This window comes from Sinohyriopsis cumingii, chromosome 3, assembly GCF_028554795.1.
Source record: "Sinohyriopsis cumingii isolate HCF-2022 chromosome 3, ASM2855479v2, whole genome shotgun sequence".
Lineage (NCBI taxonomy): Eukaryota > Metazoa > Mollusca > Bivalvia > Unionida > Unionidae > Sinohyriopsis > Sinohyriopsis cumingii.
The window spans coordinates 6,655,594-6,675,802 of record NC_142963.1 but is presented as its reverse complement, the minus strand read 5'-3'; the positions used below and the strand labels follow the sequence as shown (position 1 = coordinate 6,675,802).

The 20,209-nt window shown below is 42.8% G+C and overlaps 1 protein-coding gene across 1 annotated transcript in view; it reads right to left on the bottom strand.

Moving 5' to 3' along the window:
• Positions 1-20,209, bottom strand: part of LOC149802422 (equilibrative nucleobase transporter 1-like) — a 234,691-nt gene that overhangs the window by 83,321 nt on the left and 131,161 nt on the right. The gene's annotated exons all lie outside the window — the stretch shown is intronic.

The following is a 20,209-nucleotide window of genomic DNA, read 5'->3' as shown; positions in this document are numbered from 1 at the left end:
TACGGAATAGATGCCAAGAACACTCATCTCAATACCTGTGTGGTATGGGAAGCTGACGAACCTACCAAGTTTGAAATATTGGAAACTGATGAAAAGAAAGACAACAATGATGGATTTGTAGAACGAAGAAAGAGAATCACGGGAGCCGACACAAGTTTAGAACTGATGGATCGTTTGCATTTGGACATGTGGTTGCAAGAAAAGTATTTGCTGAACGGGGTGGATGTCCGCCTGAGACTGAATCGTAGCAGTGCCGCTTTCCATTTGATGGCTGATAGTGACGGTTACAAAACCAAAATCCTAGAAGCCAGACTCTACGTACGCCGTGTGGAAGTGTTACCTAAAGTGGGAAACGATATCAGTCAGACGTTGAGTAGAACGACCGCCAAGTATCCCATACGACGCGTGGAAGTGAAAACCTTCACCATTCCCAAGGGACAGCGATCCATGATCGAAGATCATCTGTTCCAAGGACAGTTACCCAAACGTTTGATCGTTGGTATCGTCGAGAATACAGCCTTCAACGGAGCTGCCGAAAAAAATCCTTTCTACTTTCAACACTTTGGCGTGTCCAAAATCGAAGTCAGTCGCGATGGCAAGACCTTGTGTACCCGACCTTTCGAACCTGACTTTACCAAGAAGAATTACTTGAGATCGTACTTGTCCCTGTACGAAGCCACCGGACAGTTAGGAACCAATACCAGTCACGGTATTACGTACGAGGATTATGCAGGAGGCTACGCTTTGTGGGCTTTCGATTTCACTCCAGACCAAGGCAGCGACGAGGGACATTTCCACCCTATAAAATCCGGCCAGATTCGTGTGGAAATTCAGTTTAAAGACCGAGACCCTGATGAAACGGTGAACGTCATCCTGTATGCAGAATTCGATAATACCATAGAAATCAACAGTTTGAGAGAAGTCATCCTAGATTACTAGAAACCATGGAAGACTGTTATCCCTCTTTACCTAGTGGAGAAACTTTTAGTGTTGGATTATTGTTAAAAAATGTTAGAGTTCTTGTTGTTTAGTGTTAAGTGATTTTTGAATAAAAAAATGTTGTCTTTTGAAAAAAATTGTTTGATGTTATATTGTTGGATTATTGTTAAAAATGTTAGAGTTGTTGTTTAGTGTTAAGTGATTTTTGAATAAAAAATGTTGTGTTTTGAAAAAAAATGCCTTTGTCTTTTGTTTAGCTATAAGAATGTTGGATTGATGCTCTTTCATTTCTTACTATCCCTCTCATGACACTCACTAAACGTTGCGACTCAAAAACCGTGTGGGGGATGTTTTCCTTCACGTCCGCGCTTTAACTTTAAGAACCGGGTTGTTTCCAGTCTAACCATCCATTGTCGACTCATCCTCCTAAGAAGATGTGCTCCAAACTAGCTAAACTCAACGAAGCCTACGTGAATTTGCATAGGGTCAGACACAGTCTGATACCGAAGCCAGAAGAAATAGAGAATGTGAGAATGTTAAAAATCACTGAAGACCTGATAGAAGAGCTCTTCAGAGAAGAAATGAACAGGGAAAAAGAAGAATGGACAGAGAAGTACAGACTTCAGAGACAGCAGCAACAACAACAACAAGAGCAGCAACAGCAGCAACCTGAACCTGACAGAGGCTTTGTCGATTGCCGTATCGACACCAAAGAGTTCTTCTTTTCTTTCCGAAGAAGCAGACCTATCGCCAGAAAGTCTATCCTCAGAGGACATCGCATTCTTAGAAACTAAAAAAAGAATGCCATAGCAAACAAAAAAAAACAGCCCTTTTCAGGGCTACCCCAATACTCTAGAAAAGAAATAACGATCGATTTGCCAATGTGTGTAGGTAGAGTAGTGTGAAAATAAACACTAACTCTTTTTTAAAAAATGTGAGGGTATGTGTTTGTGTGTTAGTAAGTGCTTAAGTAAGTTGGTATGAATAGTAGATTAAAATCATGTTTTTTTTGGTGTTTGAGGTGTATATTTGGAGTTAGATTGGATTGCTTTGCGTATGTGGATAGTCTAATGAAGTGATTTATAAAAAATTTTAAAATAGTGATGGGTAGCATAAAAAAGTGAGTGAGTGTTTCTTTTAGGTCCGCGCGTTGTTGTTTTTGGTCATGATGTAGGTAACATCAATTTTATGATTTTTAGGGGGATGTTTTCCTTCACGTCCGCGCTTTCACTATAAATTGAAACTCGCTGGGCAGTCTAGCTACCCTTGTTGATTGATCAACACCAAAAATGAACACGAGACTGTCTAAACTGTTGGAACTTCATGTGCATCTGGAATATGCCAGGCGCCTGTTGAATGAACTGGCCGCGGAAGCCATTGTGGAGGAGGGAAGGATAAGAGAGGAGGAGGAAAGAAGAAAAAAAGAAGAGGAGGAGAGAAGATATAAAGAAGAAGAAGAAGAGGAAAGAAGATACAAAGAGGAGGAGAGAATAAACAAAGAAGAGGAGGAGGAGAAGGAAAAGAAGAGAAGAAGAATAAATTTCAGAATCCCAGAGAGCGAAAATTGGGATTCTGAAGCGACATATCCTGCCTCTGCTCTCTCCCCCAAAAAAGTAAAAAGTAACTGGGGGATAAGATGTGTATGTGGCGCCAGGCCTGGAAGGTGCCACCATTAACCAGGTGTCCATGAAGTTCCAAAAAAACAGCCCTTTTCAGGGCTACCCAATACTCTAGAAAAGAAATAACCATCAATTTGCCAATGTGTAGGTAGAGTAGTGTGAATATAAACACTAACTCTTTTCTAAGATAGTGTGAGGGTATGTGTTTGTGTGTTGGTGCTTGTAAGAGCTAAGGTATGTTTGTGTGAATAGTAGATTATGGGTTTCTTTATTGTTTCTTAGCGTATGTGGAGAGTATAGTTTGGGTTTTGTAACCGCTCACGTACGATTGTGTGGATAGTAGATTATGGATTTTGTTTATTGTTTCTTAGCGTATGTGGAGAGTATAGTTTGGGTTTTGTAACCGCTCACGTACGATTGTGTGGATAGTAGATTATGGATTTGTTTATTGTTTCTTAGCGTATGTGTTTGTGTGTTTGTGTTTGTGTGTTTGTGTTTGTACCCGCTCACGTACGATTGTGTGGATAGTAGATAATGGATTTGTTTATTGTTTCTTAGCGTATGTGAAGAGTATAGTTTGGGTTTTGTAAGCGCTCACGTACGATTGTGAGGATAGTAGATTATGGATTTTGTTTATTGTTTCTTAGCGTATGTGTTTGTGTGTTTGTGTTTGTGTGTTTGTGTTTGTACCCGCTCACGTACGATTGTGTGGATAGTAGATTATGGATTTGTTTATTGTTTCTTAGCGTATGTGGAGAGTATAGTTTGGGTTTTATTATATGAAATGAAAAAGTAGGGGATGTTTTCCTTCACGTCCGCGCGTTGTTTGGTCATGATCTAGGTAAGATCAATTTTACGTTTTAGGGGGATGTTTTCCTTCACGTACGCGTTTTAAGTATAAGAACCCACAGTATTCGTCGTTCAAACCATTCTGCAAAGAATAAAAAAGAAGATGGCTTCTAACCAAATGGACAAAATACAAACATTACAAGACGTTTTAGACAACTTAGGAATGATGGAGCAGATGTTGATAAGACTGGTTGAAGACCATTATTCCTATAGTCCCCATCGTGTAAAGATGGAAATTAATAACTTAAAAAAGGTAAAGGACAAGATTAGTGGTGTCATGAAAGAGATAAAGGAGGAGAAGGAGGATGAAGAGGAAAGAATAAGAATAAGCAAATGGAACGAAAAGATTGAAAAAGAAGAAGAAAATGAGAAGAGGAAGAAAGAAGAGGAGGAAGAGAAGAAGAAAGAAGAGCAGGAGAAAAAAAAGAAAGAAAAGAAGAGAAAGAGTGTTGGAGATAAAATAAGAACTTGGTGGAGAAAAAGACGAAACTAGAAGCAGAAGAAAACCCAAAGGCCCTTTTCAGGGCCAGCCATATTTCTCGAAAAGAGATAGCCTTTCCATTGCCTACCCCTTTTCTAAATTTAAATTTAAATTTAAATTTAAAAAAAACTTTTTTTAAAAAAAAATAAAAAAAAATCCCATATTCAATTCCCCTTGTCCCTAGACAAACCCAAACTCTATTCCCATGTTAATTTCCCATTGTCCCTAGACAGTCCCAAACTCTATGTTTAATTCCCATTGTCCCTAGAGTGACCCACGATTTTTCTCCATGTTAAATTTCCATTGTCCCTAGAGTGTCCCAGGGGTCTTTTTAATGCTAAGTCCCATTGTCCCTAGGGTATCCCACTTAACTACTTGTGGGTATATTTATTTACAAGCACATTTGCAAGGGTATATTTATTTACAAGCATGGGTATATTTATTTACAAGCACATTTGTATGGGTATATTTATTTACAAGGACATTTGCATGGGTATATTTATTTACAAGCACATTTATATGGGTATATTTATATGGGTATATTTATTTACAAGCACATTTGTATCGGTATATTTATTTACAATAACATTTGTGTGGGTATATTTATTTACAGGCACATTTGTATGGGTATATATTATTTTACAAGCACATTTGTGTGGTATATTTATTTACAAGCACATTTGTATGGGTATATTTATTTACAAGCACATTTATATGGTACATTTATATGGGTACATTTGTATGGGTACATTTATATGGGTACATTTGTATGGGCACATTTGTATGGGTATATTTATTTACAAGCACATTTGTATGGGTATATATTATTTTACAAGCACATTTGTGTGGTATATTTATTTACAAGCACATTTGTATGGGTATATTTATTTACAAGCACATTTATATGGGTATATTTATTTACAAGCACATTTTTTCTGCAACTATGTTCATCAAGATATGCATCTTCTAAAATATTTCTATATTCGCATGAAGAGACAAATTCTCACTTTTTCTGTCAATGCTTTACATGAATTTACGTGAAATGACGAGACAAACAGTTATTCACCACACCCTCGACAACAAACATTTCTTTCAATCACGCGATAGTCTGGTTGAACGAGAATATTAGAGTCGAAGCTATTCGACTCATATCGGAAAGAGACAAATATGTTCCAATGGACATCATAGTAGACCAGACTGCTTTGAGGGGGCGCTCTACAGATATTAACGAGAGAGAGAGAGAGAGAGAGAGAGAGAGAGAGAGGTGTAAGGCGAAGTTGTTTGCATTTGCAGCATGCGCATTAGAAAGAATGTTGACATACCTCTGTTACATTCATGTACAATAGCTGAAATGTCATTCGATATTGTACTTATGAAAATTGAACATGATCTAAGCACATAGATGACCAAAATCACTGCTTTCATGTACTCAGTATGTCAACCTGAATTAGCCTAAAATACACTTCAGCAGTTTTAAAAATAGGGAAAATTAATTTTGCCAGACTATAGAGTACCAGTTTCTGAAAGTGCAATCAATGAAGTACTAACTATTAAAAAGTTTGAAAAAGCTCTTATGGGATGTTTTGTTTGCAATTTACATGATCAAGCGGAGCTAGCAGGTTTTTGATAAATGCACATTTGTAGCAAGGCCAATGTGTACAATCTAAATCCCCAAATACTCCATTCAGTCAAACACTAACATAAAGGGAATTAAAATTTATTTTAACAAAACCTAAGATATACAAGACCGTTTTTAAATAGCCATTATAACTCGTGAGGAAAACCTGGCAAAATCTTTTTCTTCAAACATTTAACCCCATGCAATATTCGAAACTGTAGAATGCTATCTTTATTTATACGAACTGTTGCAATTTATAGCAGTAGTTAAGTGGGATACTATACGTACAATGGGAATTAGCATTACGGAGACCCCTGGGACAATATACGTACAATGGAAATTTAACATGGCGAAAAATCGTGGGTCAATATACGTACAAGGGGATTTAACATGGAGAAAAATCGTGGGACAATATACGTACAATGGAAATTTAACATGGAGAAAAACGCTGGGCCACTTTAGGGACAATGGGAATTTAACAGAGTTTGGGTCTGTCTAGGGACAAGGGAAATTAACATGGGGAATAGAGTTTGGGTTTTTGGGGGTTTTTTTTATTTTTTTTTTAAAAGTTTTTTAAATTTAAATTTAAATTTAAATTTAAAAAAAGGGGTAGGCAATGGAAAGGCTATCTCTTTTCGAGAAATATGGCTGGCCCTGAAAAGGGCCTTTGGGTTTATGTTAATGTATTCATTAACATAAATGGTACCGCATTGGTCTTCTTCTTGTCCTTAGGCTACGTCTCACTGTTGGTCCGTAAATCAGCACTCTTTTCAGGCATCCTTGTCTTTCTACGTAGATCCTACGTATCCACAGGCTGGTGTTTGTCCTGTGGACAACGGCCCACTTGGATCGGACATACATGGGTATGTCCGTCCGGAACATCATGGAAGACACAAGCGTAGAAGATTGCACATCGGTCCACATCTTGAAGCGACGAGAACAGGTGAATCAATGCACTGAACTGCGCTTATTTATAGGTAGAGGCAGGATTGAAACGGATTGAGTTCATTCACCAATCCAAACACGCGTTACAAAATTCAGTCAGCCCGCATCCAATCCGAAGAGAGTAGTCTGTGACGTCAGTTGGTCTATATAGATTCGCTAGGGCTTGTGTGCAGTCAATCTATGCGACAGTGATTCAACATGACGGAAACTCAGAAAACGATCCATTGGGGTGCACCAGCAGGGGAGACTGCCCAAGGGAACCCGGACTTACTTTCAGAAGAGGTACATTGGGATTTTGTGGATTTTCTTACCTCGCAAGAATTTGTTCCAGAACCTTCGTTACCTTCTTCATTACCGCAAGTGGAGAATTTTAGACAGAGACAGAAAGAAGAATTGGAGAAATTTATGCAACGACAAAAGGAAGCGGAACAAGCTTTTCTCATACAGCAACAGCAACAGCAACAAGAAGAGGTAAGAAAAAAAACAACAGCAACAACAGCAAGAAGTAGCAGCAAAGAAACAAGAGGGTGAAAATCAAACGGCTACGGTACTGTTGGACATTTTAGCGGAGTTAAGAAGTCTGAAACAAATGTATCAGACTTCTTTATCACGACCGAAGAGAATACGACCTTCCCGAGCTAAACACGCCAACCCTGTGACTAAGCCTGTCGTACCACCCTTAGTGATTTCAACCCAATCATCAGAAGTAGGCCTTGGCCGTGGCAAAGGCTTAAGGCAGTTAAAGTTGATTGGTTAAACTCACTCCTACACCATAAAGAAAAAAGGCCCTTTTCAGGGCCACCCACATTTCTCGAAAAGAAATACAATTTCAATTTGCCAATAACTCAAAAATAAACCCACACATTTTACCCTTATAGTACGTGTCTGTGTATGAGTGCGTGAGTGTAGCTTCTTATTTTAAAATCAAAACTCAAAGACACTTACCTTATATCATTCATGTATTCTTTTATCCATTTTTTTACAATCCAATTCACAATTCACCACAGAACACTTTAAAAAGTTCGTACACTTCTTCTTTTTCATTATTTAGTCTCTCTGTTTTTTGAATTTCTTCACCGTTTTTTCCTCATTTTCTTCCCTTCTTCTTTTCTTCTCCTGTTTCTTTGCCTCTTTTAAATAGAATTGTCTTCTTTCTTCCTCTTCTTCCTCTGAAGAATCCCTCTCTTCTTCCGAAGAATCCCTCTCTTCTTTTGAAGAATCCTTCTTTTCTTCTGACTCCTCTTGTTTCTTTTTTGGGCAATCTGGAGACCAATGTCCTTTTTCTTTACAATAATAACAGGTATCTTGACTTTTGTCTTTTTTAGCCCCTGTTTTTGTTCTTTTTTGACGGTCTGGACACTCTGAAGACCAATGCCCTTTCTTCTGACAGATATAGCAAGTATCTTGACTTTTATCTCGAAAGGAAGGAGAGTAGTCTGTCGGCTGGTCTGAAGAGAATTTTCTAATGACCCCTCGCAAAGCTCTGACGAAACGTTCCATCTGGGTAGTCTCTTCCATCGTTGTGCTCAGCTTGAGAGTGAAATGAATAGTGAAAGGACAAGACACACACCCTTTTTATATACGCTGGTTTGCCAAGACTATAAATTAGTCTATGGTGTTTAAACTTGAGTCATTTGACGTTTTGCACTCAAGATGAAACGATCCCATTCATTCGAGAAGAAAGAAGAAGAAGAAAGTAAGAGGCAGAAACGTGATCTATCGCCTCGTACCAGGGCTGAAATCTTGGCACAGATTCATGCCAGTGATTTTGAAGAGGACATGAGTGAACCAGAATTTGAAACCTCTAAACCAAGTTCGTCACCCTTAGTCAACCCTGAAAAATACTATTCCATTCGAGAGACGGAAAAGCGCTCCTCTAGAAAATTTAGAACCACGGCTTACACCTACACGGTGAAGTTTAAAGATTTCAAGGCCGACGTACCCTTGGAGAAAGCAGAAGGGTTCATCACCGAGATGTGGGATTCTTTGCTCACCGCACTCAAGCGACAATGTCAACCCAAAGAAGACGATCGCTTGACACTATCCATAGATCACGACGGTTTGAAATCCCCTGTTTGGATCGAGTTTAGCAGACCTGCAGAACTAACCCCTTCCAAAATCATGGACAAGATTCAACACGTACAACAATCTAATGATCAGTTTGACATCACCGACAGTAAAGCCACACTGAAAATGGCCCACGTCTCTCTTCCTCAAGGGACAGGACGCAAAAAGATGTTATTGGTGAACGAGCTTCGCAGCATTAAGCGTAGTCTTGTCCAAATTCACAATCCTCATGACCAGATGTGTTTAGCCCGTGCCATCGTGGTGGGACGAACATATGCCAACAAGAACGACACGACAGAATGGAAAAGAACCTGGAACACTATTCAACGATCCGATCGAGCCAAACAACGAAACGAAGCAGAACTCCTGTTGCAACAAGCTGGCCTGTCCAAAGACACACCCTGTGGCATTCCTGAGATGCAAAAATTGCAAGATGCCCTAGCTCCACGCTACACCTTGAAAGTGCACCCTCAAGAAATGCGCGGGTCTCTGTGGTTTCGAGGCCAGGATTTTAAGGACGGAAAATACATTCATGTTTATCATCACGATGACCATTTCGATACCATTACCAGTATCACCGGATTCCTGGGATACGGTTATTATTGTGAGAAATGTGATTATGGTTATAACAATCGAGAGCAACACAAGCATTGTGGATTGAAATGCCCAGGATGTTTGGCCTCTCCACCCTGTCTGAGCGAAGAACCAGTGCCTTGTTCGACTTGTCTGCGCACGTTTGTCAGCCCTGCCTGTTACCAGCAACATTTGAAAACACAAGGTTCACAGAAGAAATGTGCTTGTCAACTCCTGAGATTGTGCCCTACGTGTGGACAAGGCATACTTACCAACAATGCCAAGGCACACGTATGTCGAGGAAAGAAAAAATGTCACATTTGTCACCACATCGTGGACGTGGAACACGAATGTTACGTGCAAAAATACCAACCCCCACCAGAGAAAGAGGACGGTCACAAGAAGAAAGGCAATTTCATCTTTTTCGATTTCGAATGCATGCAAGAGACTGGCATTCACATCCCTAATTTCTGCGTGGCTCATCGAGCGTGCGAGAAGTGCATTCAAGAACCTATCTTCAGTCATTGCCCTCACTGCAGCAAGATTCCTGGAGGACATGAAAAAATCTTTCGGGGACCAAACACGTTAGCCGATTTTGCCCAATGGGTCTTAGACCCCATCGAAAAGACGTGGAGCCAAGAGGACATCGAACGTTACGGAGATTGTCATCGTCATGCCACGGTGATGGCTCACAATTTCTCCGGATACGATGGACAGTTTCTTTTGAGGTACTATACGGAACATGGCACCGAACGTCCTAAAGTGATTTTGAACGGAGCCAAAATCATTTTCATGCAAGTGGGACAAGTACAGTTTAAAGATTCGATGAGTTACTTGGCCATGCCTTTGAGCCGAATGCCTAAAACGTTTGGAATGACAGAAATGGCTAAAGGGTACTTTCCACACTTTTTCAATACGGAAGCCAATCAACATGCTGTTCTACCCCATTTGCCTGAGGCTCACTATTACGACCCCGACAACATGCGTACCGAACAACGAGAAGCTTTCTACGCTTGGCACCAAGCTCACGCCTCGGACCCTTTCGACTTTCAGGAAGAAATGTTAAAGTATTGTCGTTCCGACGTGGACATTTTACGGCGTTGCTGTGGAAAATTTCGAGAACTGTTCATGGAACACGGAGGGGTCGATCCTTTGAAAGAAGCTTGCACCATTGCCAAAGCGTGTTCCTTAGTGTACCGCCAACGATTCATGCCTGAAAACACCGTGGCTGTCATCAGTCCTCAAACGACCCACTATGTCAAGCGTCAATACTCGGTCAAAGCCCTACGTTGGTTACATTACTTGTGCGACAAGGAAGACAAATGGATTCAGCATGCCCGCAACGGAGGAGGCGAAAAGACCATCGGAACGTATTCGGTAGATGGCTGGGACTTAGAAAACCCCAAGATCGTGTACGAGTTTAACGGTTGCTTATTTCACGGATGTCCCGTCTGTTACCCTGACCGTGACACTAAAAATCAGTTTTTGCAACGAACCATGGAAGACTTGTACCAGGACACTTGTCAGCGACGCCTAAAGTTAGAACAGCAAGGATACCAAGTGGTGGAAATGTGGGAACACGAGTACGATCACCGTTTGAAAACCGATCCCGAGTTTAAACGCCTCGTGGAAGGTTACCAGTTCATGGACCCGCTGAACCCGAGGGATAGTTTGTACGGAGGAAGGACCAATGCCACCTGTTTGCTGTACCAAGCCGACGAAGAGAAAGGAGAAGAAATCAAATACTTGGACGTGTGTTCGCTGTATCCCTACGTATGCAAATATTGTCGCTTTCCTGTAGGGCACCCGCAATTGTTCACGGAAAACATCGACCTGAAAAACATTCGACAATACGAAGGCTTGATCAAGTGTAAAGTTTTGCCTCCCACGAACCTATACCATCCCGTCTTACCTCACCATTGTCAAGGCAAACTGATGTTTCCATTGTGCCGTACTTGTGCCGAAACGTGCAACCAGGACCAACCTTGCCATCACAGCCAGGAAGAACGTGCCTTGACGGGAACCTGGGTCAGCGTGGAATTGTTCAAAGCTCTGGACATGGGATACCAACTGTTAGAAGTGTACGAAATTTGCCACTTTCCCAAGACACAACAGTACCACAAGGGTGACCCTACTCAGAAAGGCATTTTCGCCGACTACGTGGATGCCTTTTTGAAACTGAAACAAGAAGCCAGCGGCTATCCTTCCTGGTGTCACACTCCCGAAGACCAAATACAATTCAAAGAGAAATACTACGCACAAGAAGGCATCTCTTTAGACCACATCGAAAAAAACGAAGGCAGGCGATCGTTTGCCAAAGTGATGTTAAATTGCTTGTGGGGTAAAATGGCACAACGACCGTGTTTACCCAAGACGGAATATTTGACAGAACCTTCCCGCTACTTCCAGATGATTCACGACAAAACCAAATACATGAAACACGTGGACGTCGTTCGAGAGGATTTGATCTTGGTCAATTACGAAGAAGATCTGGACTTTGTACAAGACGACCCTTTTGGAAATGTCATCATTGCGGCTTACGTGACAGCTCATGCTCGCTTAAAATTGTACGAAGCTTTAGAACTGTTAGAAGAACGCGTCCTGTACTTTGACACGGACAGTTGCATTTACATCCATCACCCGATTCAACAGCACCCTGACATCGAAGGAGACCGTTTAGGAGCCTGGACAGACGAGCATCCCGACGACAAGATTCTAAGTTTCGTCAGTGGTGGTCCCAAAAATTACGGCTACGAATACCGGGACAAACAAGGAGAAGTGCACACGACGTGCAAAGTGAAAGGACTGACTCTGAATCATCGTACCAGTCGAGTGGTCAACTTTGGGGTATTGAAAGAAGCCTTGCAATCGGGAGAGGATGGAAACTTTAAAGTGACCACCTATCAACCGAACAAGATTGTACGTTTACCCACTCACCACATCGTCAGTCGACCCTTGGAAAAAGTCTATCAAATTGTATACCAGAAGCGAGTGCGACTTCCCAATCACTTCACCTTACCGTACGGTCACGTCGGTATTGGTCTGTATATGAAAAGGAACCCTAGGCAAGATCGATAGTTCATTGTTCATTGAAGTAACTTACCATGTCGTTGACGAAGAAGAAACCAGATTGGTTAGGAGTCAAATGTTGGACATCACCGAGACCAGGGTTTTGAGGCTTGGACACAAGAGGTGGCCCAGTATGCACGAGAGTTATTCAAGGAAAAAAGTTACTTTTCAACCTGTGTTAGTGACGGTGCCAGAAGAACCCGTCACCCAGGACAGGACTGTCGTGGACAGGCCTGAAAGACCCTTTCGGGAGGACACTTGTGTGACCTTACCCCTACTATAGAACTGGTTAGAACTTTACCCAAAACATGTTGTACAGACACTTGTGTTTATTCCACGTTCATGGTTATTATGTGCCTTTTATTCTTGTACTTAAGCCTTTGGCTTTTATGCATTTTTGTCTTTCGTATTCATGTTTGAAACATTCAATAAACGTGTTCTGAAAAAGTATATAAACTCTTGTCTTGTTTGTTTTTCGTGTCACAAGTGACATTTCTCACACCATGGCTACCTCTGCTGTCTCTGCTCCCTCTTCCTCTACTGTCAAAGTCATCGACGAACACTTAGATCGTGCCAGTTGGGAGGCTTTGTATCTTCGCCATCCCTTTTACATGCTCATTGCTGGACCTAGCGGTTCAGGCAAAACCGAATTCGTCAAACGTTTGATCGAACATAAACATCATTTGATCGATCGACCCCCTCAACGAATCGTGTGGTGTTACAAAGAGTGGCAATCGGCGTACAGCCTCTTGCGAGAAAGTCAAGGCGATTCCATCGTGTTTGTGCAAGGCATTCCTAAAGAAGACGACGGCATCGTCTCTGACTCCCGTCAAACCCATTTGGTCATTTTCGACGACATGTTAGGAGAAGACGAAGAAGAAATTAAACTGTGGTTCACGCGCAAAGGGCATCACCGTAATGCCAGTGTCGTTTACATCACCCAAAATTTGTTTCAACAAAGTAAAGCCCATCGCACCATCAGTCTCAATGCGCATTACGTGGTCTTGTTTAAAAGCCCTCGAGATAAATCGCAAGTGCAAGTCTTAGCCAAACAGTTAGGAACGCCTTGGCTGACTCAGGCGTACGACGATGCCACTCAAACTCCACACGCCTATTTACTCTTCGATTTGAAACCTACGACTCCCGAGGATTTGCGATATCGTACCCACTTGTTTCACCACTGGTGCCAAGACGGAGGGCCTGTCCTGTACACGTCTCCGTCCTCGACTTCATTTCACTCCCCATAAAAAATCTATAAAAACCTCAGACCCTTTTTCGTCTGTCTCACTCTCAGTGCGAACATGACGTCCCTTCAGTCGCATCTTCCCGTCAAATTGATTCGTGCCTTGTATGGCATCAGTCGAGAAAAAGATCCACAAACACGAGCTCGTGTCTTAGAAGCTAGTTTCAAAGAAGTCTTACGATGGTTCACGGTGACGGCACGTCAATTACTCCAAGGAATCATTCAGATTCCTCATCAAACCAAACGCTTTTTCGATCGAAACAAAGTCGCTTTGGTCCAACTGGCCGATCCCCGCATCGACACTCAAACCAAAAAACAAATCATTTTGAAACCTGGAGGGAGCGGTACTCTAGGAGGGGTCATCATTCGCTCACTCTTAAGATGGGATCCTAATGCCCCCAAAGTTATACCCAAGACAAAAGTCCAACGAAGCCCCAAGAAGAAAAAGACCAGGTCCCCAAGGAGAACTTCTCCAGTGGCAGGACCCTCCTCTGACCAGACACCACCCCGGAAAAAGAAAAGAAGCCCCCAGAAAAAGAAAAGTCCACAGAAAACTAGTCGCAAGAGAGGCACTTCGGCCAGGACGCAACCTTACACTCGCAAACCACGACCTGCCACAGCGGTGACTGCGTCTCCGGCAGCTTCACGTTTGTCCACTTCTCCGTTAATGACACCCAGAACTGAAGAGTACTTGGAGACGTTGATCACACCAAGAACTTCTCCGTTGATGACCCCCAAAAGAACTTCCCCAGTGGCAGGACCTTCCAATTTAGTGGCAGTGGCTGCTGATCACAAAGTACCTTCTCCCAAAATCAAAGTTCAAGAAAGATCGGGCATGTTACAAAGTTTGCTGGATTTGTCCAAGCAAGAACTGGCTCGATTTAGTCCGTTACGTACCCCTGCACGACGTGTCATGCCTGTCCTCAAACTAATACGACGTAAAGACAATTAGTGGCGACGCGTTCCAGTATAAAAAAGGCCTGTGACCAAGTCGGGTATCAGTGTTTTTTTTGGTGCTCCTGAAGACTCAAAGATGTCACCCTCCAGAAAACCCCAAGGAAAGAAAAGGAAAGGACTGCCACCACGTTTAGTCAAACATGGGGACATGTTATCTGTCCTGTCCAAAGCTTCTCCACCCCTACGAAAAAAACTCATTCAAACGGCCTCCAAAGAGGTCATCGATACCGTGTGCGAATGTTGTTTGAACGTTTTGAAAGGCACGATCCCTTTGTCCAAACACCAGAAACAATGCTTAAGCAAACATCGTCACGTTCTTCGCCAAATGGTTCGAAAGAAAATTCCCATTCGTCAAAATAAGAAGATGTTAGTGCAACGTGGAGGTATTTTACCTTTCTTGTTAGGCCCCATACTGAAAGGAGTCTTGGGAACCATGTTGGGAGGACTGGTGGGAGCAAGATAAAAAGGCCTTCGGAAGTCCCAAGATCTCAGAATCGACCCCTGACAACCCCATGGAAGGACGAAAACTAGCTTTAGTGCCTTACAAACGATGGATGGAATACCATCGGTGGCAAGAACAACGCACCCCGCATTTACCTCCCAATCCAGATTTGAGCGAGATGTCCCAGTTACAACACGAATTGCAGTCCTTGATGGATCGCCAAGATTTGTCCGAAACAGAAAAATCGCAAAAGTACGGTCAACTCTTGCAACGAATGCAACTCTTTCACCAGAAAGCTTTAGACGAAACTGCTCTACCCACTCTGAAAGATTTTAAGACCTTGATGAAAAGTCCAGCACCATCACCAGTACCAGGACCAGTACCAGTACCACCAGTACCCGTGACCAAGACAGAAAAAGGAGAAGAAGAGGAAGGGTTTCAAACTCCACCAGAAAAAGTACGCAAGTTAACAACACCACCTACCTCCAGAATTGGATGGATTAAAAAGATGATCTCCACCCCTTCTTCCTCACAAGAGAAAAAGAAAGTGAAGACAGAAGTGAAGACAGAAGTGAAACAAGAACCGATATCCCCCGCTCAGACATCCTTCTCCTCTTCGACGCCTATTGCTGGCCGCACACGCAAAGCATTGCAATCCAAGAAAATACCCCAAGAGAAAAAGAGTAGCATCCTCCAAGAGTGGGTGTCTTATTAACACACCAACCAACACAAAAAAAAAAAATGGAAAAAGTCTTAGCCAGCATTTACTACGATCCCTCGCATCCTGCAGGTTACGCAGGAGTTCAAAAATTGTATCGTGCTGCCAAAACTCGACTGAAAAGTCTCCGTTTACCTCAAGTGCAACGATGGTTACAAGAACAAGCTACCTACACTTTACACAAACCCATTCGACGCAAGTTTGCCAGAAGTCGCACCCGAGTGGAAGGCATCGATCATCAATGGCAAGCCGATTTAGCCGATGTCTCTCATTTGGCCAGCTACAATCGTGGCTACAAATATTTGTTTTGTGTCATCGACGTCTTTTCGAAATTTGCCTGGGTCGTGCCCTTGACTTCCAAATCGAGCAGCGAGTTAGTGCGAGCCCTGCAACGAGTGTTGAAACAAAGCGGTCGTCACCCTCTTCGATGGCAAACGGACAAAGGTACCGAATTTCTGAACCAAGCTTTCCAAAAAGAATTAAAGAAACGTGACATTCATTTTTTTACCACCGAGAATCCCGAAACCAAAGCCAGCATCGTGGAACGTTTTCAACGCACTTTGAAAGAACGCATGTGGAAATATTTTACGCATCACCACACTCTGAAGTACATCGACATCTTACCACACCTGGTGCAAGCGTACAACCAATCTTACCATCGAAGCATCGGACGTGCCCCGCAAGACGTGACTCCCGAGAACGAAGTGTTGGTGTTTGAGCGCCTGTTTGGTACGTCCCCGACGAGGGCTGTCCCCGAGAAAAGTGGAGAGTTGGCCGTAGGAGATTGGGTGCGCATTGGCAAAACCAAACGCACTTTCGACAAAGGTTACTTACCTAACTGGACGACCGAATTGTTTCGCGTCACTGGACGAGTGCATGGCCGTCATCCTGCCGTCTATAAATTGGAAGACATGAACGGAGAAGTGCTCAAAGGAACGTTTTATTTGTCCGAGTTACAACGTGTGACCAAAAAAGAAGACGACGTGTACGACATCGAAAGCATTCTCGAACGCAGAACCCGTAAAGTGGGCAAACGACGTGTCAAAGAAGTCAAAGTACGTTGGAAAGGATATCCGCCCAGTTTTGATTCTTGGATCGACGCTTCGCAAGTCATCGACTATAAAAAGAAGTGACCATCATGCCTTTTCACACAGCAGACGCAGCTACGTCGACCACTCCTCCTTCCCCTAGTTCTTCTGTGCAAGATTTACAAAAACAACCCTTGTGGGTGTGGTGTGGAGAACGTGTGCCTAAAACGCAAATCGTCTTTTTCTGCCAAATCTTCGTGGTGTATTGTGTCATCGGGGCAGCCATCGCCAATTTGAGTTTGCAACAAGGAGACAAACAATTGTGGACCATTTTATTGAGCAGTTGCATCGGTTACCTGCTTCCTAATCCCTCCCTGAAATTCACCTCGAACGGGAACCCCGGGAACCTTGTGTCCAGTGCCAGTGCCAGTCACCACTTCAATCACAACCAGAACCCCATTTTAGACGGAGACACGCCTCTGACGTCCAGTAACCCCTCGGACAGCCACAGAACTCTGGAATTATGAGTCACCAAAACCAATTTTACTTAACTTTACCCAGTGACAGTTCCATGGAGGTGTTTCACAAGAACACGTTGTGTTGTTACACGGCCAAATTACCTCAGGCCATCCAGTTAGATCACGAAGCCCATTGGGAAGTGGCTTTAGTAGAAATGATTCACCCGACCCAAGTCCTCAATGTCCTTCCCAATCAAAATTTTTTTGATGTGGAAGTTCATGACGAGCAAATGCAACAGTGGATGGATAGCAATGTCAAATATGACAAGAAAACCCGTACACAAAAGTACACCACCTATCGCTTGTTCATTCCCCCAGGCTATTATTTTAGTGGTCAACATTTGGTCAGCACCATAACCTCCAGGTTTAATGTCGTGTTTCTGAAAGCTTTGGAGCATGTCAACAAAAATGTCACCATGGAGTACCACAAAGTAGCTCGTCGCTTCTTGATGAAATTTGAACGAAGTAAAATCGTGTCCATTTTATTTTGTCCTGAATTGTTTGACATGTTGGGCGGAGACATGGACATGAGAAAGGCCATGCTCAAGAAAAACGAATTACCCATCGTTTACGACAACGAGTCTTTTAGCAAGTTATTTCGTGCCCCGGTAGAACTGAACCAAGGACTGAATTTGATGTTCGTGTATTCCGATGTGGTGGAGTTCAACGTGGTGGGACACACCTCCGTACCGTTACTGCGTGTCATTCCTTTCAAAGTGGATCCTGCCACGAACGCTGACGAGGAAGGTGGAAACACTTACCACGTCCACCGCGAATTTGTCCATCCTCACTATTTGCCTGTCAGTAAGTCATATTTGGACACGGTCAACATTGCTATAAAAGGAGATCTGGGACAAAATATTCCATTCACCAAAGGAAAAGTCACGGTGAAACTCCATTTTCGAAAACGGTTCTCTCACGACTCGTAAGTAAGTCATGTATCCAGTGTACCGAGGGGTTGCTCGACAGCGAGGACACGGTTTAGGAGACATGTTAAAATCGGCCTTTCGTTCGGTGGCCCCGGTGTTGAAACCGATGGTGACACGCGGATTGCACGCCTTGAAAGATGCGGCACTGACGCAAGGCAAAGAATTTCTCCAAAATGTCATCATCGACAAACAAAACCCTAAAGAAGCCTTCATGAGGGCAGGCAAAAATGTCTTGCTGCAAACGGGCAAAGACATTTTAGGCCAACGAGAAACACCTATAAATGCCCTGCACGCTACCGAGTCAGGCATTCAGCAAGGACAAGGCAGAAAGAGACGACGAAGAAAACACCCTTTCACCAGACTTCAAGCGAGAAAGGCCAAGAAAAGAAGAACCGTTCGAGACTTAGACGTTTTCGATTATTGAGAAAAGAGACAAAAAAATGATGCAACGAGAATCTTGCGCTTGTTCCAAGACGGAACTGGATCTGTTTGCCATGCCCCCTACCATGATGACCATGCAAGAATCCCAGTGGGTGGAATTTCACCCCGTCTCCTCACTGACCGATTCCGCTCCCATCGAATTTGAAATCAAAGGACAGCCCGAAGATTACATCGATCTGAATAGCAGTTACTTGTACCTGAAAGTCAAAATTCTAGATAAGACTGGAGGTGCTATAGACGATGAAGCAGTAGCTCCCGTCAACAATTTCATGCATTCCTTGTTCAGTGGAGTGGACTTGTACTTGAATAACAAACTGGTCAGTAGCAGCATGGATACTTACCCTTATCGTGCCTACCTGGAAAATCTCTTGACGTACGGAATAGATGCCAAGAACACTCATCTCAATGCCTGTGTGGTATGGGAAGCTGACGAACCTACCAAGTTTGAAATATTGGAAACTGATGAAAAGAAAGACAACAATGATGTATTTGTAGAACGAAGAAAGAGAATCACGGGAGCCGACACAAGTTTAGAACTGATGGATCGTTTGCATTTGGACATGTGGTTGCAAGAAAAGTATTTGCTGAACGGGGTGGATGTCCGCCTGAGACTGAATCGTAGCAGTGCCGCTTTCCATTTGATGGCTGGTAGTGACGGTTACAAAACCAAAATCCTAGAAGCCAGACTCTACGTACGCCGTGTGGAAGTGTTACCTAAAGTGGGAAACGACATCAGTCAGACGTTGAGTAGAACGACCGCCAAGTATCCCATACGACGCGTGGAAGTGAAAACCTTCACCATTCCCAAGGGACAGCGATCCATGATCGAAGATCATCTGTTCCAAGGACAGTTACCCAAACGTTTGATCGTTGGTATCGTCGAGAATACAGCCTTCAACGGAGCTGCCGAAAAAAATCCTTTCTACTTTCAACACTTTGGCGTGTCCAAAATCGAAGTCAGTCGCGATGGCAAGACCTTGTGTACCCGACCTTTCGAACCTGACTTTACCAAGAAGAATTACTTGAGATCGTACTTGTCCCTGTACGAAGCCACCGGACAGTTAGGAACCAATACCAGTCACGGTATTACGTACGAGGATTATGCAGGAGGCTACGCTTTGTGGGCTTTCGATTTCACTCCAGACCAAGGCAGCGACGAGGGACATTTCCACCCTATAAAATCCGGCCAGATTCGTGTGGAAATTCAGTTTAAAGACCGAGACCCTGATGAAACGGTGAACGTCATCCTGTATGCAGAATTCGATAATACCATAGAAATCAACAGTTTGAGAGAAGTCATCCTAGATTACTAGAAACCATGGAAGACTGTTATCCCTCTTTACCTAGTGGAGAAACTTTTAGTGTTGGATTATTGTTAAAAAATGTTAGAGTTCTTGTTGTTTAGTGTTAAGTGATTTTTGAATAAAAAAATGTTGTATTTTGAAAAAAATTGTTTGATGTTATATTGTTGGATTATTGTTAAAAATGTTAGAGTTGTTGTTTAGTGTTAAGTGATTTTTGAATAAAAAATGTTGTGTTTTGAAAAAAAATGCCTTTGTCTTTTGTTTAGCTATAAGAATGTTGGATTGATGCTCTTTCATTTCTTACTATCCCTCTCATGACACTCACTAAACGTTGCGACTCAAAAACCGTGTGGGGGATGTTTTCCTTCACGTCCGCGCTTTAACTTTAAGAACCGGGTTGTTTCCAGTCTAACCATCCATTGTCGACTCATCCTCCTAAGAAGATGTGCTCCAAACTAGCTAAACTCAA